The following is a 20,921-nucleotide window of genomic DNA, read 5'->3' on the forward strand; positions in this document are numbered from 1 at the left end:
AGTAAGGAGCTACTTTCAAACATCGTTTGCCAACATTATCACCCTTCCATGTATGTCTTGTTATGGATTAATACATGTGCCCCAATGACCCTACATTGACCATGATTTTGGTTTCTTCCACACAGCACGAGCCAGAGCACGACAGGCACGTGAACAGGCCGAGGCAGGCCAGGCCGAGGAGGAGGGGCAAGAGCCTGATGAGGAGGTGCCGCCGATGGTGGAGGAGGAGCAAGTGGAGGAGGAGGAGCAGATGGTGGAGGAGGTGGAGGAGGTGGAGGAGATGGTGGAGGAGGAGGATGTGGTGGAGGAGGAGGAGGTGCCTGAGGAGGTGGTGGTGGAGGAGGTGGAAGAGGAGTTGGTGGCGGAGGAGGAGGTGGAGGAGGTGTTGGTGGCGGAGGAGGAGGTGGAGGAGGTGGAGGAGGTGGTGGTGGTGGAGGAGGTGGTGGTGGTGGAGGAGGTGGTGGTGGCGGAGGAGGAGGTGGAGGAGCTGATGGTGGCGGAGGAGGTGGCGGAGGAGGGGGCTGAGGAGGCCACGGTTGCCTCGGAGTTGGCCGAATCCGAGGGGGAGGAGGCGTGTGAGGCGCCGGAGGCCCAAGAAATCGGTATGTATACATAATGCATCATTCATGAAGTAGTTGTACTGGTATTTGTTATGTAGCACTGGTGATGATAAATTTTGTTACAATACTATTAATACAGAACCCAAAGTGGGTAGCTACAGATACAGGTACGGGTTAGATGGGGTGTCCAAGGCATCCCTTTCATCCAGGACACCTCTGAATTACACAGGTTTGTGGGATGGCTTGGAGCTCCATTTTGACTGCCACATAACCGTTGTAGTTAAACAGGATCCTGGAGTAAAGGGATGAGTGGATCATTTGTGGATTAAATTCACCTGCTGCAAGCGTCGATTCTGACCCATCATATAGTGGAATCTATCTTTTTGTTGAATGTTATTTATAAACTATAGGATGTATGCTATAAATGGAGTATGGGCCGGCCTACCTTGGAATGGAGTCACAAGTTGCCAGTGTCCCTGGAGCCTCCTCTACCTAAACACCCCCTGTAGTTCAGATTGTTTTTTTGCCCTCACAGAATTGTAGGTTGGTTTAGACTGAATTATGATTTTGAGGATGTGTACTGTGCATTCCTGACATTTGCATAACTCCCATGCCACGAACCATCACTGAACTTAGACTGAGGAGATTGTGACAAGTTCTTATTGACGGAGGCCATGACATGCTTGTCATTGGTTAGTCATGGGTGGGTTGTGAATGAGAAGAAACACTATGACTGTTATGTCTTCTGCAGAGTAAAGGGTAGAGGGAAAAAAACACAGTATGTAGTAAATAAGTTTGCATGTATGTCTATATGTATGTGTCATATCTATTTATCTATGTGTGTCTCTATCTCTCTACATATATATATATATATATATATATATATATATATATACACACGTCACCTAGCATTTCTGCAATTTATGTAGCAGTATGTGAAATGTATGCATGAATATCATGACTAATTTTTGCCCCTTTGACATGCCCACAGATGCCACAACACCGGCAGATGAGGGGGTTCGTGGGGCCCTCCTGTGGATGGGCCACCATTTGCGCCTATTAATAGCCGATCTCCAGGACCTGCGAGATTTGCTACTCTAATTTATTATTTTATTGTTTTATATTTAAATGTTAATTTTTCGTGAAAATAAATGGTTTATGCAAGTTCAAAGTTGTTGGTTTTATTTGCACATTAAACAGTATATGTGTAGATTGTTTATAATATTTTACACAGGGTCTAATACAAACCATTGCACTTCAATTGCTGTAAGGGTTAATGTGTGCAATGCATGTGTTAGGCATGCTTGTAAGCACCGCTTGCCTCCCGTTCGAATGCGGTATTCCCGTGCATACTCTGTAATACTCTGTAATACCGTGCAGAATCGGAGTGATTCTCCCGCACACGCATGGTTTGTATGTCGTCCGTAAACACGCCCTGTTCTTAAAGAGTGAGTCCGTCCGAATGCGGAGGACACGTGGGCGTTTCTACGGACGATGGCCGCACGCGGCAGCACACCGTGGCGTGCGGCCCGCACCGTAAGAATGCGGGAATATCCGCACCGATCAGAATAAGGGCCCATGTGCACTGCAGGTGGGGCAGATGTAACATGTGCAGAGAGAGTTAGATTTGGGCGAGGTGTGTTGAATCTGAAATCTATATTGCAGTATAAAAATAATTCAGCCAGTATTTACCCTGCACCGAAACAAAATAACTCACCCAAATCTAACTCTCTCTATACATGTTACATCTGCCCCACCTGCAGTGCACATGGTTTTGCCCATTTTGAGAACAAATTTGTACTGCGATCAGATCTGTATAAGAGCCACTGTGTGTACAACATACTGAGACAGCTGGAAGCGGGGAAAGTGGAGGTAGGTGAAAGTGGAGGTAGGTGGGGGTAGCGGGGAAAGTGGAGGTAGGTGGGGGAAGGAAGTCTCCACTTTTAGTTGTTAACACAGGGGTTAACAGATAACAAGAAAAAGGTGTAATAGGGGGAAATGCGGCCCCTTAACTGCAGCCTAATTATGTCCTCCTGGGTCTACCAAACTCTTTACAGAAATGTTGAAACAATGGAGAATTTCATCCGGCGCTGTTCGACTAACCTCTATCAACCAATTAAAATTTTTGGAGAGGGAATACCCATCCAGCGATGTTTATTCTGGTATTCCCCACAGACACTTACAACTGACCTTTTAATAAGGCCTTATTTTCCTAATAAAGGTTTCTTTGAAGCTAACGACCAATCAGAATTTCCTCATTCCTCCCACTTCTGTTTCCAACAAGTACCTTTAAGTTATATACTGACCTCATCTATAGGCCCTATTTTTATGTAAAGGTTTCTTTTTTATCCTCTCAAGATACATATAACCATCATTGGGAAATTTTTCATCTATCACTCCTGGCCCCTTGGGGCAACAGCTCACCTCTAACAGAGGCCCTATGTGCACCAAAAGGTTTCTTTGTGCTTCCCTCTCAAGCAGGATAACAGATTCTTATGAGGCATCCATCCATAAAAAAAGTTTTAATCTATAACATAGACGAAAATACAAAAATACAATGTATCAGGTACAAAGATACTACTAAAAACAAAATGAAAAACAGCTCCACTATTGGTGATAGGAATACTTCCAAACTTATCGAATGTACCAATAAGTACAAGTTGGGAAGCGATACCTGTTTAAGAGCTGTTAAACCCCTGTTTTAAAGCGATACACATCGGATGTTGGATATATTGGAGTGCATTTCCTCTGTAGGACAGAGGATTTTTTCAAAACCTGATGTCGTCAGTTTTCACAACTGTTTTAAAGAGCATAAGCTCATCTTCATAAACAAGACTGGATCCAGATCACCCCTGATGAAGTCCTAGTGGACGAAATGCATAGGGTTTTATCTGTGAGAATCCCATTGGGTCTTTGAGAAGTCCATTCTGGTGTTGGATCATTTGTTGGATTTATTATTTGAACTATATGTAAAAACCCTTTTAAAAGAAAACATTTTCATGTACTGATATTCAGATAAAAACCATTTTTTATTTTTTATCTTTCATAATGAAAAAGTGGTGAAAAAGTACAGTGCGCACTTTTCTTCTTCTATACATATACAGTATATACACACACACAGTGCTATTTTTCAGCAGGAACCAGCAGGAACTCAGTTCCTGAACCTCTAATTAAATATGACATCATCAGGAACTGAAAATCTACTTTTCATAAGATAAGTTTTATTTTAAAGTCACCTGTGAGTGCCTTTGTTTCTAAATACAATATATACATCTATCTCTCCCTCCCTCTCTCTATTATATATGTTTTTTTTTTATTTAATTGATCCACCCCCAGACCTGGAGTTCCTGAACCTATTTTTTCGGAAAAACAGTACTGCACACACACACAGAGCGGTACTCACTCAGTTTTCCAAACAGTTAGGATACGACCAGGCTTTGGTACATTAATATACCAAAGCCTGGTCTTATCCTAACTGCTTGGAAAACCGATTGAGTGCCACCCTGTATGTGGATATTTACAGACTGCTATTTTACAGCTCAGACCGGCACTCACCCTTCTTTTAAACGACTGCTCTGGTGCCTTCTGGAAAACTCAAAGCAGCATACAGAGAGGACACAGTTGGTTCAATTAATCATTGGTGTATTCAAATAAAGTGCATGGAAAACAAGGCAACTTTGGTTTCCTTTATTCTTGATGGTGTATGCACCAGTATGGACATCAGGAGCCATTGGAAAGGAATGTACAGTGATTGCAATCATTGCTATCCCAGCATTAAATTGCAAAAGCATCTCCATCAGAAAACAAATACATATAAATACCAACCACTCATTTCCAATGGCCAATCCTAGTGGGACCCACCCCCGATTTTCCCATGAGTGAGGGAGCATAGGTAAGAAGCCAAGAATATGCAGGAAAGCAATGCAGGTTTTTAGAGGAAAGAAGTGTGGGTGTGTCTGCAAATGCCCTGGTACCATGAGTACAGTGTACAGTGGAGGTCAAGTAACCAAACTAATTGACTTGTGTTCAGGGAGCTGTGGCTAGAGAGCTATAATGTCAGGGCTTGTGGTCGGGGAGCTGAGATGCCAGGGTTAGTGGTTGTAGAGCTGAGATATCAGGTCTTGTGGCTGGATAGCTGTAATGTCAGGGAGCAGTGTTGTCATGACTTGTGGATGGGGAGTTGCGATGTCAGGGCTTGTGGCTGGAGAGCTGTAATTTCAGGGCTTGCGGTTGTGGAGCTGTGATCATGTCAGGGCTAGTGGTCGGGGAGCTGTGATGTCAAGGCTTGTGGTTAGAGAGCTGTTATGTCAGGGCTTGTGGTCAGAGAGCTGTGATGTCAGGGCTTGTGGTCAAAGAGCTGTGATGTCAGGGCTTGTGGCCAGAGAGCTGTGATGTCAGGGCTTGTGGTCAGAGAGCTGTGATGTCAGGGCTTGTGGCCAGAGAGCTGTGATGTCAGGGCTTGTGGCCAGAGAGCTGTGATGTCAGGGCTTGTGGTCAGAGAGCTGTGATGTCAGGGCTTGTGTTTGGATAGTTGTGATGTCAGGGCTTGAGTTCAGAGAATTATGATGCCATCATGTCTGTGAAGGTGATGTCATCGCTTCAGTGTATATTACACAGGTTATTCACTAATTTTTAAACACCAGCATGTCAACATTATAAAAGTCAACCATGCACCTTTCATCTAATACAGTACAGTGGTTCCCAAACTGTGTGCCCAGGCACCCTGTGCCACAACACTCAAAGAGATTGGCAGACCCTAGCACTGGTTTTGCCCATCATAAAACCTGTGGACAATCAGAAGCACAACAGTACACACAATATAACTGACACTATGGATGACAAGGAGGCACAAATTCAGTTTTTTTATTTAAAAGTGACTCAATAAAAAACTTTTATCCTAGGGGTGCTGTAAAACAAAATGCTGATTCCCTAGGATGCTGTGATTCCAGAACGTTTGGGAGCTTCTGACATAACCCTATCCCTAGTTGCACCTTAATCTAACCCTAACCTAATATCATGTATATATTACTTCCCATTCTTGTTTTATTACAGTTTTCCAAAAAAAAAAAAAATTCTGAAAGCAAACCTGTCTTGCGATTTCACTTCACATGCGATTTTGAGTGATTTTTGGTAATGGTTAAGTGCGATTTTTAGTCATGAAAATGTGCCAATTTGTCCCAGCACTATAGAGGCTGCTAGCGTTGTTGGCTCTATGCGTCTACATGGAGATGCATAGCTCAGCCCTGATTGGCTGAAAGCATCTCCATGGTGACGCATCGAGCCAACCACACTAACCACCTCTATAGCGCTGGGATATGATTTAAACCTATCAGGCCGGCGTCCAAAGCCCACGGATGCCAGTGACAGCCCCGGGCTTCAGCCATGGACGGGTGAAGCCTGGGGGGACAGGGGGGTCCCCACTCCCCCAGGTATCCTGTCCAAGGCTGACCCGCCACAGTGCTCATGGTATGGCTGGCGGACCTTATGTAAAAAGTGTGGCTGTAGCATTACACCGCGGGCTGTTGGAGGCCGGTCCTGGTTTCAAAATACGGGGGACTCCCAGATTTTTTGTCCCCCATATTTTTGGAACCAGGACCTGTCCAAGAGTCCGGGGCTGGTTTCATAAATACGGGGGACCCCTACGCTTTTTGCCCCCCATATTTTTGGAAATAGGTCCGGCGTAATAAACCCAGGGTTGGTTATGCTCAGGAGGGGGGACCCCACGAAATTGTTTATTTTTTTTTAGTTTAACTTTTACACATTGATCTGTGCATGGTTCTGTCAAATTCGCCTGTCAGAACCTAGTCTAATTTTTGGTAACGTTTACCAAAAATCGCACCCTATTACACTTGCGATTTGTATACTTTATAATGGAAAAACATCTGGATGCGAATTGAAGTGTGACTAAAAATCGCTACTTCAAAATGTGCGACTTCGCAGCAAAAAATGCGTTATTTTTTTTACCGTGAATCGCATGTTAGATTTTTGGAAAACGTGTGATTTTGGCTGTTTTTATACCAAAAATCGCACGTCTAAAAAATCTCCCCCTATTACATTTCGCCCCAGCTTTTTTTATTGTGAAACAATTTCCAGCTCAATAGGCTGATGTTTGCTTTATATAACACTACCCTTTGAATATATACAACAAGTACACACCTTGGGCCAAATGTAATAGGGTGAGAGTTTTAGAAAGTGAGAGTTTTCCCATTTTTTTTAAAGCAGCAATCAATTACACCTCAAAACCAGGTTGATTTTACCATGTAATTGATTGCTGCTTTAAAAAAAAAGGGAAAACTCTCCCAAAATCTCCCACTTTCTGAAACTCTCACCCTATTACATTTGGCCCCTTGTTTGTCTGACACAAAAATATCACCCTCTACCTACCCCAGTCACCTTTTGCCTCTTCCCGGTGCTTCTTGCCTTCACATACTGCCTCTCCCTCTACTTGTCACCCACTGTTTCTCCCTGTCACATTCACTGCCTCTCCCCATCACGCACAGCCTCTCCGTCACCCACTGCCATGTGGCATATTATGTGCTTGGGATGTAGCGGACAAGGAGGCCAAACCCCTTTTTTTGCACCTGAACCCACCACTTAGTTTTGCCGCTGGTCTCCCGTCATGTTATACAACAGACACACTGATTCACCGTAAACATATATTTCAAACATTGCTTTTCCCCCATGAGTATTTCTTGTATCTGTCTTTCAAACATTCTGGAAATACTGTTCACACCTCACTGGCTTTCTTTTCTCCCTTGTATTATCTGCATTCTTGTCATCTATTTCAGAAACAGGATGTGATTCATAAACCTGCAACATTCCACATATCCTTTGATTTCACCTATGTAAGCCATTTCATCAATTAGTCATTAGTGAGTCCTGGAGAACAATTTATAAATTTTTCTTTATTTTTATCTTGAGACGTGGTTTGCAAATCATAAAACATTTTAATAAAAAGATAAGAATTACAAAACGTACTCAGTGCCCGTGATATAGCTGGCTATTTACTACTGATGAGACTGAGATAACAGTGTGCTGTGATCTATATAAAACATGGGTAAACACTATGGGGGAAATTTACTAAGATGTGTATTCTACTTCACATGTGATGTTGCTATGGGCAACCAATCAGAATCTACTTCTTATTTATTTAGCACCCTCTAGAACAGGCATGTCAAACTTGCCTACTTTTGTGGCCCACAGGCTGGTGGGCTGGCTGCTGGGGGCGTGGCATCATGGGAAGGAGGTGTGGCATCACAAAAAGGGGTGTGGTATTACACTTTAGACCATACACAGTAATGCCCATTACACATTTCAACAAACTCCATAATACCCATTACACATAAAGCCACACGCCGTAATGCCAATTACACATAAGGCCACACACCATAATGCCCATTACACATTGTGCCACACATCATGATGCCCATTACATACTATATAACAAACCGTAATGCCCATTACATATTTGCCACATAAGTGCTGCTTACCTATGTGCTCATTGCTAGGGGGTTCTTGCTTGATGGCACCATAGTACCCATTACACATGATGCCGCACACCATAGTACCCATTACACATGATGCCGTACACCATCATACCCATTACACATGATGCCGCACACCATAGTACCCATTACACATGATGCCGCACACCATAGTACCCATTACACATGATGCCACGCACCATAGTACCCATTACACATGATGCTGCCCACATAATGCCCCTTACACATGATGCTGCACACATAATGCCCCTTACCCATGATGCTGCACACCGTAATGCCCCTTACACATTAAGCCACACATTATGCGTAATGCCCCCACATACCGCCACTTGTAGCGTCCCTTAAGCAATGCCCCTAAAAGTGCCACTTACTGTAATTTTTTATATGAGCCTTCGCTGCTGCTGCAGGGAAAGATGGAGAGCGGTGCAGCTGCTTCTATTGGGAGAGGAGCAGAGCGCAGCGCAGAGCACGCTCCCACTCCCCTCCTGGTGTCCCCTCTAGCCGAGTGGACATTTGAAATGTTGTGTGCGCTGTTGTTGTGCATGACGTCGGAGGAGCACGCCGGGCGCCGGCACCACATGATTAAAGGGGGGGCGGGCTGAGGTGAAAGCAGGGAGAAGAATTGGAGTGGAAGCTGCAGGGGTGACAGTCATTGACAGCTGGGCAGAGAGCAGGGGGCTGCCCGGCTGTATTCGGAGCACTGCAGATCACGGGAATTTACCCGGGAATATGGTCCCAGGATCATGCAGGGACATTCCCAGGCTGACCCCTTATACACCAGCCTAGTCCCTGCATTTTCTGGTGTGAGGGGGAGAGGCAATCACTCCCCTCTCCCTACCCCCCTTTAACCAACCAGCTATATCTTCGGAACCAACTGACCCATTTACATGAGACCAGTATCATATTGAAGAACTTTTGAGTTGGCTTCGAATGATTTTGGTCCCTTGAAACTGGTCTGTTTGGTCCTAGTGAAAAAAAAAAAACAGTTTAACCTTAATATCCCTGGAACCAATTAACCCATATGGATCCAGCCTGGTATCAGATTGAAGGCCCAGCGATTTGGGTTTGACTGAGACCAACCTCGAGCTTCAGTGATGCCGAAGGGGGGACTGGCAGCCGTTGAACTGGGTGGGGGTCGGAATTAGCGGTTCCCATGTTATCCTATAGGGAAAATGTTCCAGTTTTGCCTGGCAGTGCACCCCCGGACCACGCCCTAGATTCGCCTATGCCTGGAACCAAGCATCACACAGCACTGTTCCCAGGTGTTTGGAGCTCAGTAGCAGCGTATGGCACTCACCTGCGAAAAGAACTGCTGGGAACGGGCTTCAAGGGCTGCTGATGGGCTTGAAGTTTCTTCTGAAGCCCGTTCCCAGCAGTGCTTTGCTCGGGTGCACGGTTAACGTCACCACACACCTGCACACTGGCGTAGGGCGCATACATCAGGTGCCAAAGGAATGCAAAGTTGGTGGAGAAGGGCAGTCGGAGCGGCAGAGGCGGGAAGGCATATTTGCGGGCAGTAGCACATATTTCTGGTGGCTGAATGCCTAGTGGCAGCGACGCAAAAAAAATGTAAGGTGGGGTTTTGTGGGGTGGTCGGTTGGTCTGTTGAGCCCACCGGGATAGTGTAGACTATTCTGCATGGTACATGGGTGTGTGTACTGTATGTATAATGGTTTTGCACTCATTTTGTTACCTGCAGCCTCAGCATCAGGACCAATGCGTCGGCCTGTGTGTGGTGCGTGGGCACTTCGGGATGGATGATCTGCAAACAAAATGTTGGACAGGCGTTACAAAACTTGCATGGACAGCATTTCTTACCAGCATGCATCATAACTATTTTTATTTATTTTTCCTCCCTGGGACACACATGGGTCATGCTGACCAATTATTTGTGGCCAATATCTTGTTTTTGTATGAAATATTAAATTTTTTTTTTTTTTTAAAGTCTGTTTGTCAAAAAAAAATGCCTGCAATAATGCTGTATGGAGGAGTCTCACCTATGACAACATTACAAGTATGTTTGGGGCCTGAGCAATTTAAATCTGTAACATAATTTGTAAGGCATTTGACCAATATCAGCAGGCGTGGAACTACATGACCCAGCATCACCAACAATTTCAATCTATGACCATTACATTTACATAAGTTACCCTTGCTGGGATATGTAGTTCCACACCAGCACTATTGTTATGCAAATATTACAAGAGAGCATTATAGTTATAAAACATTGCAATGTATGATGTACATGAAAATGTGTGATCACTATCCGTGTCCGCCACATGGAGGCCAGGAAGGACCTCTGGTGGTATTATTCGCTTAAGTTTCTTCTCATAGGAGGTATATGTCAGGGGTTGGGTGGTGCCTCCCAGTGGCGGAACTAGCGAGATGTGGGCCCAGGTACAAAAATACGCTTTGGGCCCTCCCAGTTATATTTTCAGTTGTTTCTGAGCATAAGGATTAGGGTTAAGTTACTACAATTAGAGTTAAGGTTAGGTTGCATTAAGAGTTAGTGTTAGTTATTTCTGTGCTTGAGTCTCAGAGCAGCAGTGCCTTTTGGGTCCCCATTTAGCATGCAGGCAGCCTTGCGATTGGCTGCCTGTTGCTATACCAACAGATCAGTTGAGATTGTTTCTTGGGGCACTGACACTGTACGCCACAGGCGTGTGTCAAAGAAATAGGGCGTGGTCACACATCATGAGGGGCTGTTTGTAAATTCTGCACCCCCCTCCATAGCATTTTATTGCCACTTACACACATATTGCCCTCTGATGTGCTGCTTACACGCATAATGCCCACTGTAGTGCCACTTTGTGATGCCCCCTGCAATGCCGATTATACATAATACCCACTGTAGTCCCACTTCATAATGCCCCCTGTAGTTCCACTACATTCTGCACCTTTAGTGCTGCTGCTTAATGCCATATACATGAACGTGAGCGTCAGGGGAAGTGACTGACAGCACCATTCAGTTGCATCTAGACAGATAACAGACATGTGACGAAAAGGATACAGGTAATTTTACAGATTACTGCAACACTGGCCTCTTTGTGTTTGCACTAAGTAAACCCTTTAAACACGTCCAAAACATAAGTTCAGTAAACAAAGTGCCAGACAGGTCAATGTTATTTATATATATATATAGCTTTATTATGAACTTCTGACTGTTGTTCATATTGCCCAAAGGTCACATGAATCCAGTTTAGAGAAAAGATTCAGCTGCAAAAATTTACCCTTAAAAAGGTGAACTTTTTACCCTGTGATATACTCAAAGCATTGGTGTTCCCAATAGAATCCTCTGAGATGCATAGACTAAAATGTATTCTCACCACACACAATACAAGCTTTCTTCTCACTCTAGTTCCAAGGTTAGAGGTTTGTCCCGGTGGAGATGGGCCGTTGCCTGTCACATGCTCGTGTACAGCCCCCGAGCTGCTACGATGAGATGCTGTGCGCATGAATTGTGATATTTTTGGGCACTGCTCCTCTCGCCTTCCCCTGCAGGACACTGCCCATAAAAATGGGCTGTCCTGCCAATGTGGGCCAGCAGGGGGGGCATGCATTAGCAGGTGCGGTAGCTTGATGTACCACCTTACGCTAATGTGAGAACTTGTCCGCGCATTTATTATACACTGGCTATGACAGCCAACACATAAGTAACAGCACTTCCACCAGCCAGCCCCATGATAGGTGCAAGAGATCTGTCAGAAACAGACTTCCCTGATCGGTACGTATGTTTAATTAAATACGTACCCATGGCACTCTCACAAGTCAGGGTGGTTGTGGGTGATCACATTGTTGGCACTTACTTCACTCCACCGAACACCATATTTCATGGAAGGACAGACACGGCCTAGTTCCATCTGACCTAGAACAGGGCGACAGATTCAGACATGTGCAAAGTCACTTTTGCACATTTGCTGTATGGAAAACTCTGTTTCCATTTGTGATCAGAGATCCGTGCGTCTCACAATCATGTTTGTCCAACATTAGCTAGGCAATTTTCCTTTGTAGGCCTACTTCCTGCACGATTTGCAGAGCACTCTATAGATCTGATACTTTGATCAATAATCTGATCAGTGCGCATTCTGTATTTTATGCTATTTTTAGCTCAATGTGGGTGGGCTATATCAAATACTGCATACAATCTGTGATATCTCCCGGTAGCAACTCTTGCCACATACTGACTTCTGTGTTTGACCTAAGAGTCTCAATATGCATGCACTGCCCTCAGCCGTGGGCATGCTCAAAACATAAGGGGGGGTAAGAACCCCATAGGCTTCAATTGGCGATATCATCTACAGAGGTATTTCCTATTAGACAAACACTCCAGAGAATTACACTTTACAATGTCTGCTGGAGACCGTTTTAATACCTACGGGTACCTACATGTAATATGGAAAACCATCAAATATAGCAGTTTAGCATGTAAAAAAATAGCATAACAGAATATAAAATGCATAATGTTATGACAAAATGAACACATTAGAACAATCAACAAAATTAGTGCTGGCTAACACCGTTACTCTAGGTGGGATTGATATAAAATCCCGGCGTACAAAATCCCGGCGTACAAAATCCCGACGCCGGAATCCCGACAAGGGGGGGCGTGGATCGCCTCCCCTTGTGGGCTCGCTACGCTCGGCACACTCATTTATTCTCCCTCTGTGGGTGTCGTGGACACCCACGGAGGGAGAAAGTGTTGGGATTTTGGCGTCAGGATTTTGGATGCTGGGATTCCGACCGCCGGGATTTGAACTGCATCCCCTCTAGGTAACCAGACATCAATCATATAGAGCCGTTTTCATTCTTGGATTGTCATAAACCCGAACATTTCATCACATCCCACAATGTCTCAGTGAGCTTACCATTTCTCCTGAAATTAAACTTTAATGCCTACGGTCACATTTCATTAGCATCACATATGTAATCCCTTATACTAATGCAAGCCCCTGAACAAATGAGGTATGTTTAACATAAATCACCCTGGTTCTGTAAGACAGCACATATTGCTTTGGTTGAAGCTGACATTAACGATTACCAGTTTGCTTCTTTTCTGTTACTACAAGGCCACTGAGGAGGTTCCGGACTGGCTGGCACTGACTATTTCAGGGCAGGAGCGGATTGGCCATAGACCTTACAGGGAAGATTCCCTCGAGGCCGACACACCTATGAGGTCACCTGTCAGCCAGTGAATTTTTTAAAGATGTGGCCATGCCCAGAGTAGTGACCCTGTCCATCTCCTGTCCCCCACACAAGCACAAGTGGGAGCTGTTTGGAACGCACAACCAGAAGTTTGAAAATCCGAAAACGGAAGTGACCACAGCCGCAATGGAAGTCAACTGGAAGTACTCGTGTGGAACGCACATGACTTCTGGTTACTGAAAAGGCTGGAGAAACGCTACTTTGGTCGGCTGCTCTAATAATTAGAAGAGGTATAAATTTGGATGCAAATTGGACGCAATTTTTTGGCACTGGCACTTTGGACATATATTCTGGACTTCATAAAAAAAAAATCTTCTGCGGTGGTGCCAAGCACAGCAGTTCGGGCCCCAGACTTGCATTTATTAGCATAGCCCACCGCAGCATCCATCTAAAGTGAGGTTTTCTTGTCTTTATTATCTGGGTAAGGGCAGTCCTAACAAATAGTTATGCAACAGTGCCTATGACTGTCCATTTGTTTTATTATGGTGTACTTATTTATACTCTTTGTGTTTGAGAACCTAGAATATTATGGTTTTAAATTAATTTCCCCAACATAGTTCATATCCTTTGCGCCCTTCTATATATTTTGTTTTTCACAAATTCATCCAGATAAGAGTTGGTGTTCCTCGTATTTATGTATAGTGGTAGAACCGTAATATAATGTAAGTGCGCATCTCCTACAAAACAATTATTGTTTTATTCAGGTACCAGAATAGAGCGGTCTGCACTAGTTCAGTTATGCAGTAAGGTAAGCTCAACTAATGAATGCATTTTAAAGATCCATGCTGAAAGATATGTTAAAATCTGTTGAGTTATGTTTGAAATAATACAAGTAACAGATTTTTACAATATGAGACACCTGAGCATGTTTGTCATTTGAGTGTGGGAAGTTTTATTAAAAGCAATCCACATTGTAAAACATTGGATAAAATTCCTAATTTTTTAAATATTCTTTTTAAAGTACTTCACGTTCTTTTATTCCCTGACTGCTGCTAAAATGGGATCACAACCTTGTTTTTCCCCTAATCAATGTAAGCCAAATATTTCCTGGATAGGTAAATTATAAAAATAAGCCTTACATGTTATTAGTCCCATGGCCTGGTTTCATTTTTTGCACATATGTATATGAAACATGATTATGTAATACTGATTCCTTAGGGGATACAGTTTTCCAACCTGTGGCTCTCCAGATGTTGTGAAACTACAAATACCAGAATGCCTTGACACAGTTTTAACACTCCCTCATAGCAAAACTGTGGCAAGGCATGATGGGATTTGTAGGTTGACAACATCTGGAGAGCCACAGGTTGGCCCTGTCCTGACCTATTGGAACACTGTATCCCCTAAGTAATCAGTATTACATAATCATGTTTCATATACATATGTGCAAAAAATTAAACCAGGTGCTTGTGGGGACTTTAAATGCTATTGTTACATACTGGATTATAGTATCAAGTTCCAGTGAATACAAACACACGCTGCCAGGGGGGGCGGGCGCGGTTTGGTGGACTTGCAATGCTGCCAATTGGAAGCCTTTTTCGAATCCACCAGAATAACCCCTATGGTCTGAAGACGCATTTGCACTGATTCAGCTCCTCCATTAAACAGGTGCAATCTCACATGGAGAATCTTAATGCACACAACGGTGAACCAGACAGTGGCCAGCCTAGCAAAAAGGCCATCAGCTGCGGTATTACAATAAAGATGCAGTAGCATCCGCATACAAAAAATAAAAGACACAGCTGCCACTGCATCCACCTCTAAATCAGGCCCCAAATAATAATAATAATAAAACTATTAATTTTCTATTTGCTTCTTGTGCTTTTACTGTATATTTGCCACAGAATCCAAAACAAAAAGAATCAGTAACTGTGATCACAAAAATGACCACTGATTTGCCACACCAGTGTAACTTCTGAAAGTAATATTTAGTTATCTGAACAAGGGTTGCATAAGAGGACTTCCGATCATCAATAGGGGCACACAATGGGAATGATTCAGAGACATATTGAGATGCAGTAGCCGCTGCGACTTTATGCTAATACTGCAGCCAATGTGCTCCTGGCAGTCGTCCACTGGCTGCAAAACTATCTGTACATGTGAGCAAAATGTGATGCCATGGAGCAGGCCGTATCATCAGACATAAGAGCAACCCTATGGTACTTTGACACTGGTGCTAGTGTAAATGCATATTTTGATGTAGTCCCTGACAGTGGCACACCACCCGCAGCCTGCCCCCAATCAATGCCCAAGAGCACTTATCGGAATTGCATTGATTTCCATCAACAGGAGACGGATATACTTTAAAACTAGGGTATTATCAGGAAGTATGGTCAGTGTCAACACCAAAGATACACTTGTGATCAGTCCCCGTAAGGTCTCCATCATTCCCATTTGACAAGGTTCCAGCACCTGTACATGCACAAAAGCCTGGCTTCCATGGGCTGCATCGGCTGCAGCCCATAGAAGCCAGCTTAGGCTGCATGTCGAGGCAGAGAGTGGCTTTCTACAGGTACCTAGCAGCCCGAACGGACAGTCCTGGAGGGTACACCTCCCAATGGGACTACCTGTCATGTGGGTGGGTGACTGGCAGGTAGGACTGCCAATAGGAAGACACTGCCAATTACAGTGAAGCTGCTGGTTTTAAAAACGCTGAGGAGGTAGCAGTTTTTAGCAGGGGTTCGGCAGTCCTGCAGCCCATAGATAAAAAACGCCACTGCTTGTGATCATTTAGGAGCATGCTAGCTAGCGCTAAAAACTGGTACATGGACACAATGACTTGGCAATTAAATGGTTGAGGCATTTATGTTGCCAAAGAGCATCATTTATCCAAAACTCTACATAAAATTCATCCGTCAGTGCACAAGCCCATACAAGAGTAATTTTAAACACCAAGGGGTCCATTTAATATGGCGCACAGGGAATTGCGCCAGAAGGGAGTCCCACATCTATTCTAAGGTGGAGAATACAAGTACCAGTGTTTTTCGACTTCTATCGAATAGTGTCCTGCGCTAGGGCTGAAAATGCATTTCCGCCCTATTTTATCGGCTTTCTGCTCTGTAATTTGTGCATTAGCATCACGCAGTCTTTTACAGCACTCCTCTCCTTCATTAAAATATGTTAACTGTGGAGGTATCCTACTCCAAAGTCCAATGTCTGTAGTTTCAAAATAATGACAAACTGGATACACAAGAAGTATTTCTGTTAAGGTAAAAAAAGGTGACAGTTTAGTATAAAACATTTCACTCCAATATCAGAAACCTTGGGCGAGATTTAGTGGGTTTACCGTTTACCAGGGTCCAGCGCTGGTCTCGCTGCAGCAGAGCCGGTCAGCCTGCACTGTCAGCGGGCTGAACCGGCTTTCTCCCGTGCAGATAACAGCCTGTGTCGCGCTGTCCCAGCGCAATAGAGGCTGAGAGCGTCTTCGGCTTATGTGTCTCCACATCAAGGCTGGGCTATGCGTCTCCATGGAGACGCATCGCCCAATCACGCTCTCAGCCTCTGTCGCGCTGGGACGCTCCATCGGAGAAAGCCGGTTGTCCCCGCTGTCAGTGCGGGCTGAACGGCTATGCAGAAGACAGACCAGCGCTGGACCCTGGTGCGGTAAGTATGTTGGTGTAAAAGTGAGGTGTGTGTATGTAATAAAGTTATACTTCTATCTGTGTGTGTCTTTTCATTTAACATTCTTTTTACAGGTGGACTACAAGTCCCAGCGGGCCCATTAATGCCCCGCATGCTGGGACTTGTGGTTATCCAAGTCCCAGCCTGTGGGGGAGGTCTGCTGGCACTTGTAGTTCTCCTGTATTAAGCAATGTTAGGAATGTCAGTTTAACCCTATTAGGCCGGCGTCCACTGGCCACAGACGCCGGTGACAGCCCCGGGCTTCAGCCCTGGATGGGTGAAGCCTGGGGGGGGGACCCCTTTACTGGGGGGGTCCCCACTCCCCCAGGTACCCCGTCCAAGGCTGACCAGCCACGGTGCTCATGTTTTGGCCGGGGGACCTTATGTAAAAAGAGTCTCCTGGCTGTGGCATGACAACGAGGGCTGTTGGAGCCCAGTGCTGGTTTCAAAAAAAATTTTGTCCCCCGTATTTTTGGAACCAGGACCGGTCCAAGAGTCCGGGGCTGGTTTCAGAAATACGGGGGACCCCTACGCTTTTTGACTCCCATATTTTTGGAACCAGGTCCGGCTCAATGAGCCCGGTGCTGGATATGTACAGGAGAGGGGACCCCACGCCGGTTTTTTTATTTTTTTAATAACTTTTACACATGTTTTACCAAAGAACCATACACATCTCAATGATCTGTGCATGGTTCTGTCAAATTCGACAGTCAGGATCAGGTCTATTTTTTTTGCGATGTTTAGAAAAAAAATGTTGGCGATTTCCAAATTTGCATCTCATTAAATATGCGAATTGTATATTTTCCAATGGGAAAACATCTGGATGCGAGTTCCAGAGATAAAAAAAAAATCGCACTTTCAGAAAGTGCGATTTCGCGGCAAATACCGCATTTTTTGCAGATTTTCGCATCTCATTAATTATGCGAATTCGGGAAAAAGTGCGAAAACGGCAGTTTTGGCGATAAAAATCGCCAAAAAACGGAAATCGATCCCTAGAAAATGTCACCCCTTGCATTTGGCCTTAGGTAGAAATGGAGACTGCACAGAATTCTGTTACAAGGTTACATCCAGTTATACCAGCCAACTATGAAGAGCATAGTGCAAACTTTCAATGTTGAATAGAACAGAGAAGCCGGAACACGATTTGCAACTTAAAGGTCAAAGGGGAATCAGGAAGACTTTGCAACATGAGTCCGTGCTACAGCTATTAGACTACACATACAGTAAAGGATCTTTAGATTCCTACTAGTACCACAACACTCTTAAGGTCCATACACACTGGGCGACTATGCCCAGTGTGTATGGACAGCGATGACGACAATCATCGCTGCGGGGAAAGCCGCTCAGTGCATACACACTGAGCGGCTTTCCCCCTGCCCGGCCCTGACAGAGGGGGAGAGGACGGTGTTACATAGCGGAGCGCTATGTAAAGCCATCCTGAAAGCCGCTCATCTGCTGGTATAACCAGCAGAGGAACGGCTTTCCCGGCGATGTTGCGGCAGCGCACAGCAGCGCTCACCACTCACAAGCGGGGCATACACACTGGGCGGCTTTTAGCTGAAAGCTGCTCAAACCTGTTAATATTAATCGCTGGGTGATAGTGACACGCAGGGCCTCGCATCGCATACGAAATTCTTTTGACGAAATGGATCCTGCATCCATTATTCAATGCAACGGACAGATCTGGATGTCAGATTTTTCTGCTGATTGATGCTCGCCCGGCTGGGAGCCAGATGAGCTGCTCTCACCCAGCCTGGCGGCAGGACAGGTGAGCGCAGCGGGTAGGTACGGGAGGGCTGGTGGGAGGGTACAGGAGGCAGCGGACAGCGCCATGTAAGCTGCTGCTGCTCAACCAGCACGTCCTCCCTGCCTCAATCCGTCCTCTTTTCATGTCAGTTTGAGATTGCCTGAAACAAGGTCAAAACCAGGCGCGGCAGAGCAGAGGGAGCCGGGCAGCACTGAAGCTAGCTGATTTCAGTGATCAGCTCAGCGGCGCTGCCCGGCGCTAAGCAGTGGCAATCCCGAGAATTTTCCGGGCTTGCCAGTCTGGGCACTGAAGCATATTCCAGAAAACTGTTAGGATTACCATTGAAGGGGTTAATGGTCACAATTTCACATACAGGAAGAAAGACAGTGAAACATCTCTCATGTGTGCATTTTTCACCAGGAAGAAAGAACTTGCCGATCACGTTCCCGTGTGATTTTATTAACAACCAAAACATTTACATATTAAAACAGGTTTAACATGAAAGACCTGAGCCTGCTCTTCTTTGAGACCATTTTGCCTTTAGCGAGGATTTTGCTTTAAACTTCACATTTCATTTTAACCAATAAAACTGGATAAACCCCACAGAGAACAGCAGCCGCTTTAGTGTAAGATACAAAATGTAGATCTATACAACTGCTGGTAATACCTCCAAATGTACAGGAAATGATGAAGCTACAAATATAAATATTCCATGTTCTGTCAATGGCAAATTCAATCATGCAGTTGTATTATTTCCAATGTCAGCAGGACCTGATTGGATGAACTCTGCACATGTTCCACTGACAGTACTGCTTCCCTTTAAAACTAGAAGCAGAGAATAAATCCAGGTAAATACTATGCAATTATCAGGACAATCAGACGACAATTAGCTGGAGCATAAACAGCTTCAAACTCTTCTGTAAGGCCGGTTTCACACACTCCGGCTCCTGCCGGACGGTGAAATCCCGCACGGCCAGGGAGCCGTGCCGCACACAGTCGTTTATCATGGAGGGGATGGCCACAGCCCGGCAGCCGTCCCTTCCTGTGGCGGGATCCGGCTGCAGCCGTGCGGTGGCCGTTCCGTGTGAATGGACACAATAGTGCCCATTCACAACTAATGTGTGCGGCACGGTTCCCCGGCCGTGCGGGATTTCACCGTCCGTCAGCAGCCGGAGTGTGTGAAACCGGCCTAAAGGTCAGTTCCGGAGGTCATTTCTGACCATCTGATCCCATTGAAGAGATTAGAAGAAAATATACAATGAGTAGAAATATCTCAGTGTTTATAGGTTCACACCGATTTAATCATTTTGATGCAATACACAGTGAGAACCCTTCACCAGCGCACCAGATGTATGAAATTAAACTTCCCTTAATGCTTCAGGGATGTCACAGGAATACACGGTTCTTGCTGACAACTTCTGGATGGACACAAATTAAGTTCCCAATCGGCAGGTTCCAACATAAAATGAGAGAAATATCTCATAGCATAATACTGTATTTAATACATAATTAACAAAAACTTCACAGAAACATACAATAAAAAATATACAATAAAAAGTGCACTAGACACAGTGTCCCCAGGTGGTGGTGCAAACAGCGCTGTAGCAGTGTAATTACCGGATTGGTAGGAACCGTACAGAAGGGTTTAAACAGGTTATATTAAATAGCCCAGGAAAACCTGCAGCAGGATCTTGTCCGGTATGTACAGATGGAGCGGGACTTATCTATCCAGGGGATGGCGATGGCGACGCCAGCCGCCATCCCCTGCCCCGCGCCATCTGTATGCCCGAAGGGGACGCGCGCGCACGAGGTGCGTGCGCGTCCCCTTCCGACGGTGCTGCTGGCGGTCGCCCGGTGTCTACATATTTATTTATTAACAGTTTCTTATATAGCGCATACACTCTAGCTGCACCATCTGCGCACTAAGAAAATACCCAAACCCTTTTTCTATACACATTTAATCAATTTGTCCAATCAGATTTTATTTATGAACTGATCAGTTTATAGTGTGTACCTTGGTCATTAGGTTGACAAGCATTAGGTCAACATCATTAGGTCGGCATGCAGGAAGGTCGACATGGGTTAGGTCGATAGGGTCATTAGGTTGACACAAGCATTAGGTCAACATGGGGAATTTCGATAGTGAAAAGGTCGACATGGGATTTTTCACTTTTTTTTTAAGCCGACATGCGGTATTTCATGCTCTACATCCACTAGGGCGTGGTGTGCCTGAAGCATGGTGAGCACAGCGAGCCATCCGAGGGGATGCAGTGCTGCGTTTCAGTG

At 45.0% G+C, this 20,921-nt stretch overlaps 1 long non-coding RNA gene across 1 annotated transcript in view; it reads left to right on the forward strand.

Moving 5' to 3' along the window:
- The window catches only part of LOC146009151 (uncharacterized), a 41,344-nt gene extending 31,254 nt beyond the window's left edge, over positions 1-10,090 (forward strand). Inside the window, exons 2-3 of the long non-coding RNA XR_014444619.1 lie at positions 7,349-7,405; positions 9,765-10,090. This is a non-coding gene — a long non-coding RNA (uncharacterized LOC146009151). The remainder of the gene's footprint in view (positions 1-7,348; positions 7,406-9,764) is intronic.
- Positions 10,091-20,921: the final 10,831 nt, after the last annotated feature.

Source organism: Crinia signifera, chromosome 6 (genome assembly GCF_055691185.1).
Source record: "Crinia signifera chromosome 6, ASM5569118v1, whole genome shotgun sequence".
In the NCBI taxonomy this organism is placed as follows: Eukaryota; Metazoa; Chordata; class Amphibia; order Anura; family Myobatrachidae; genus Crinia; species Crinia signifera.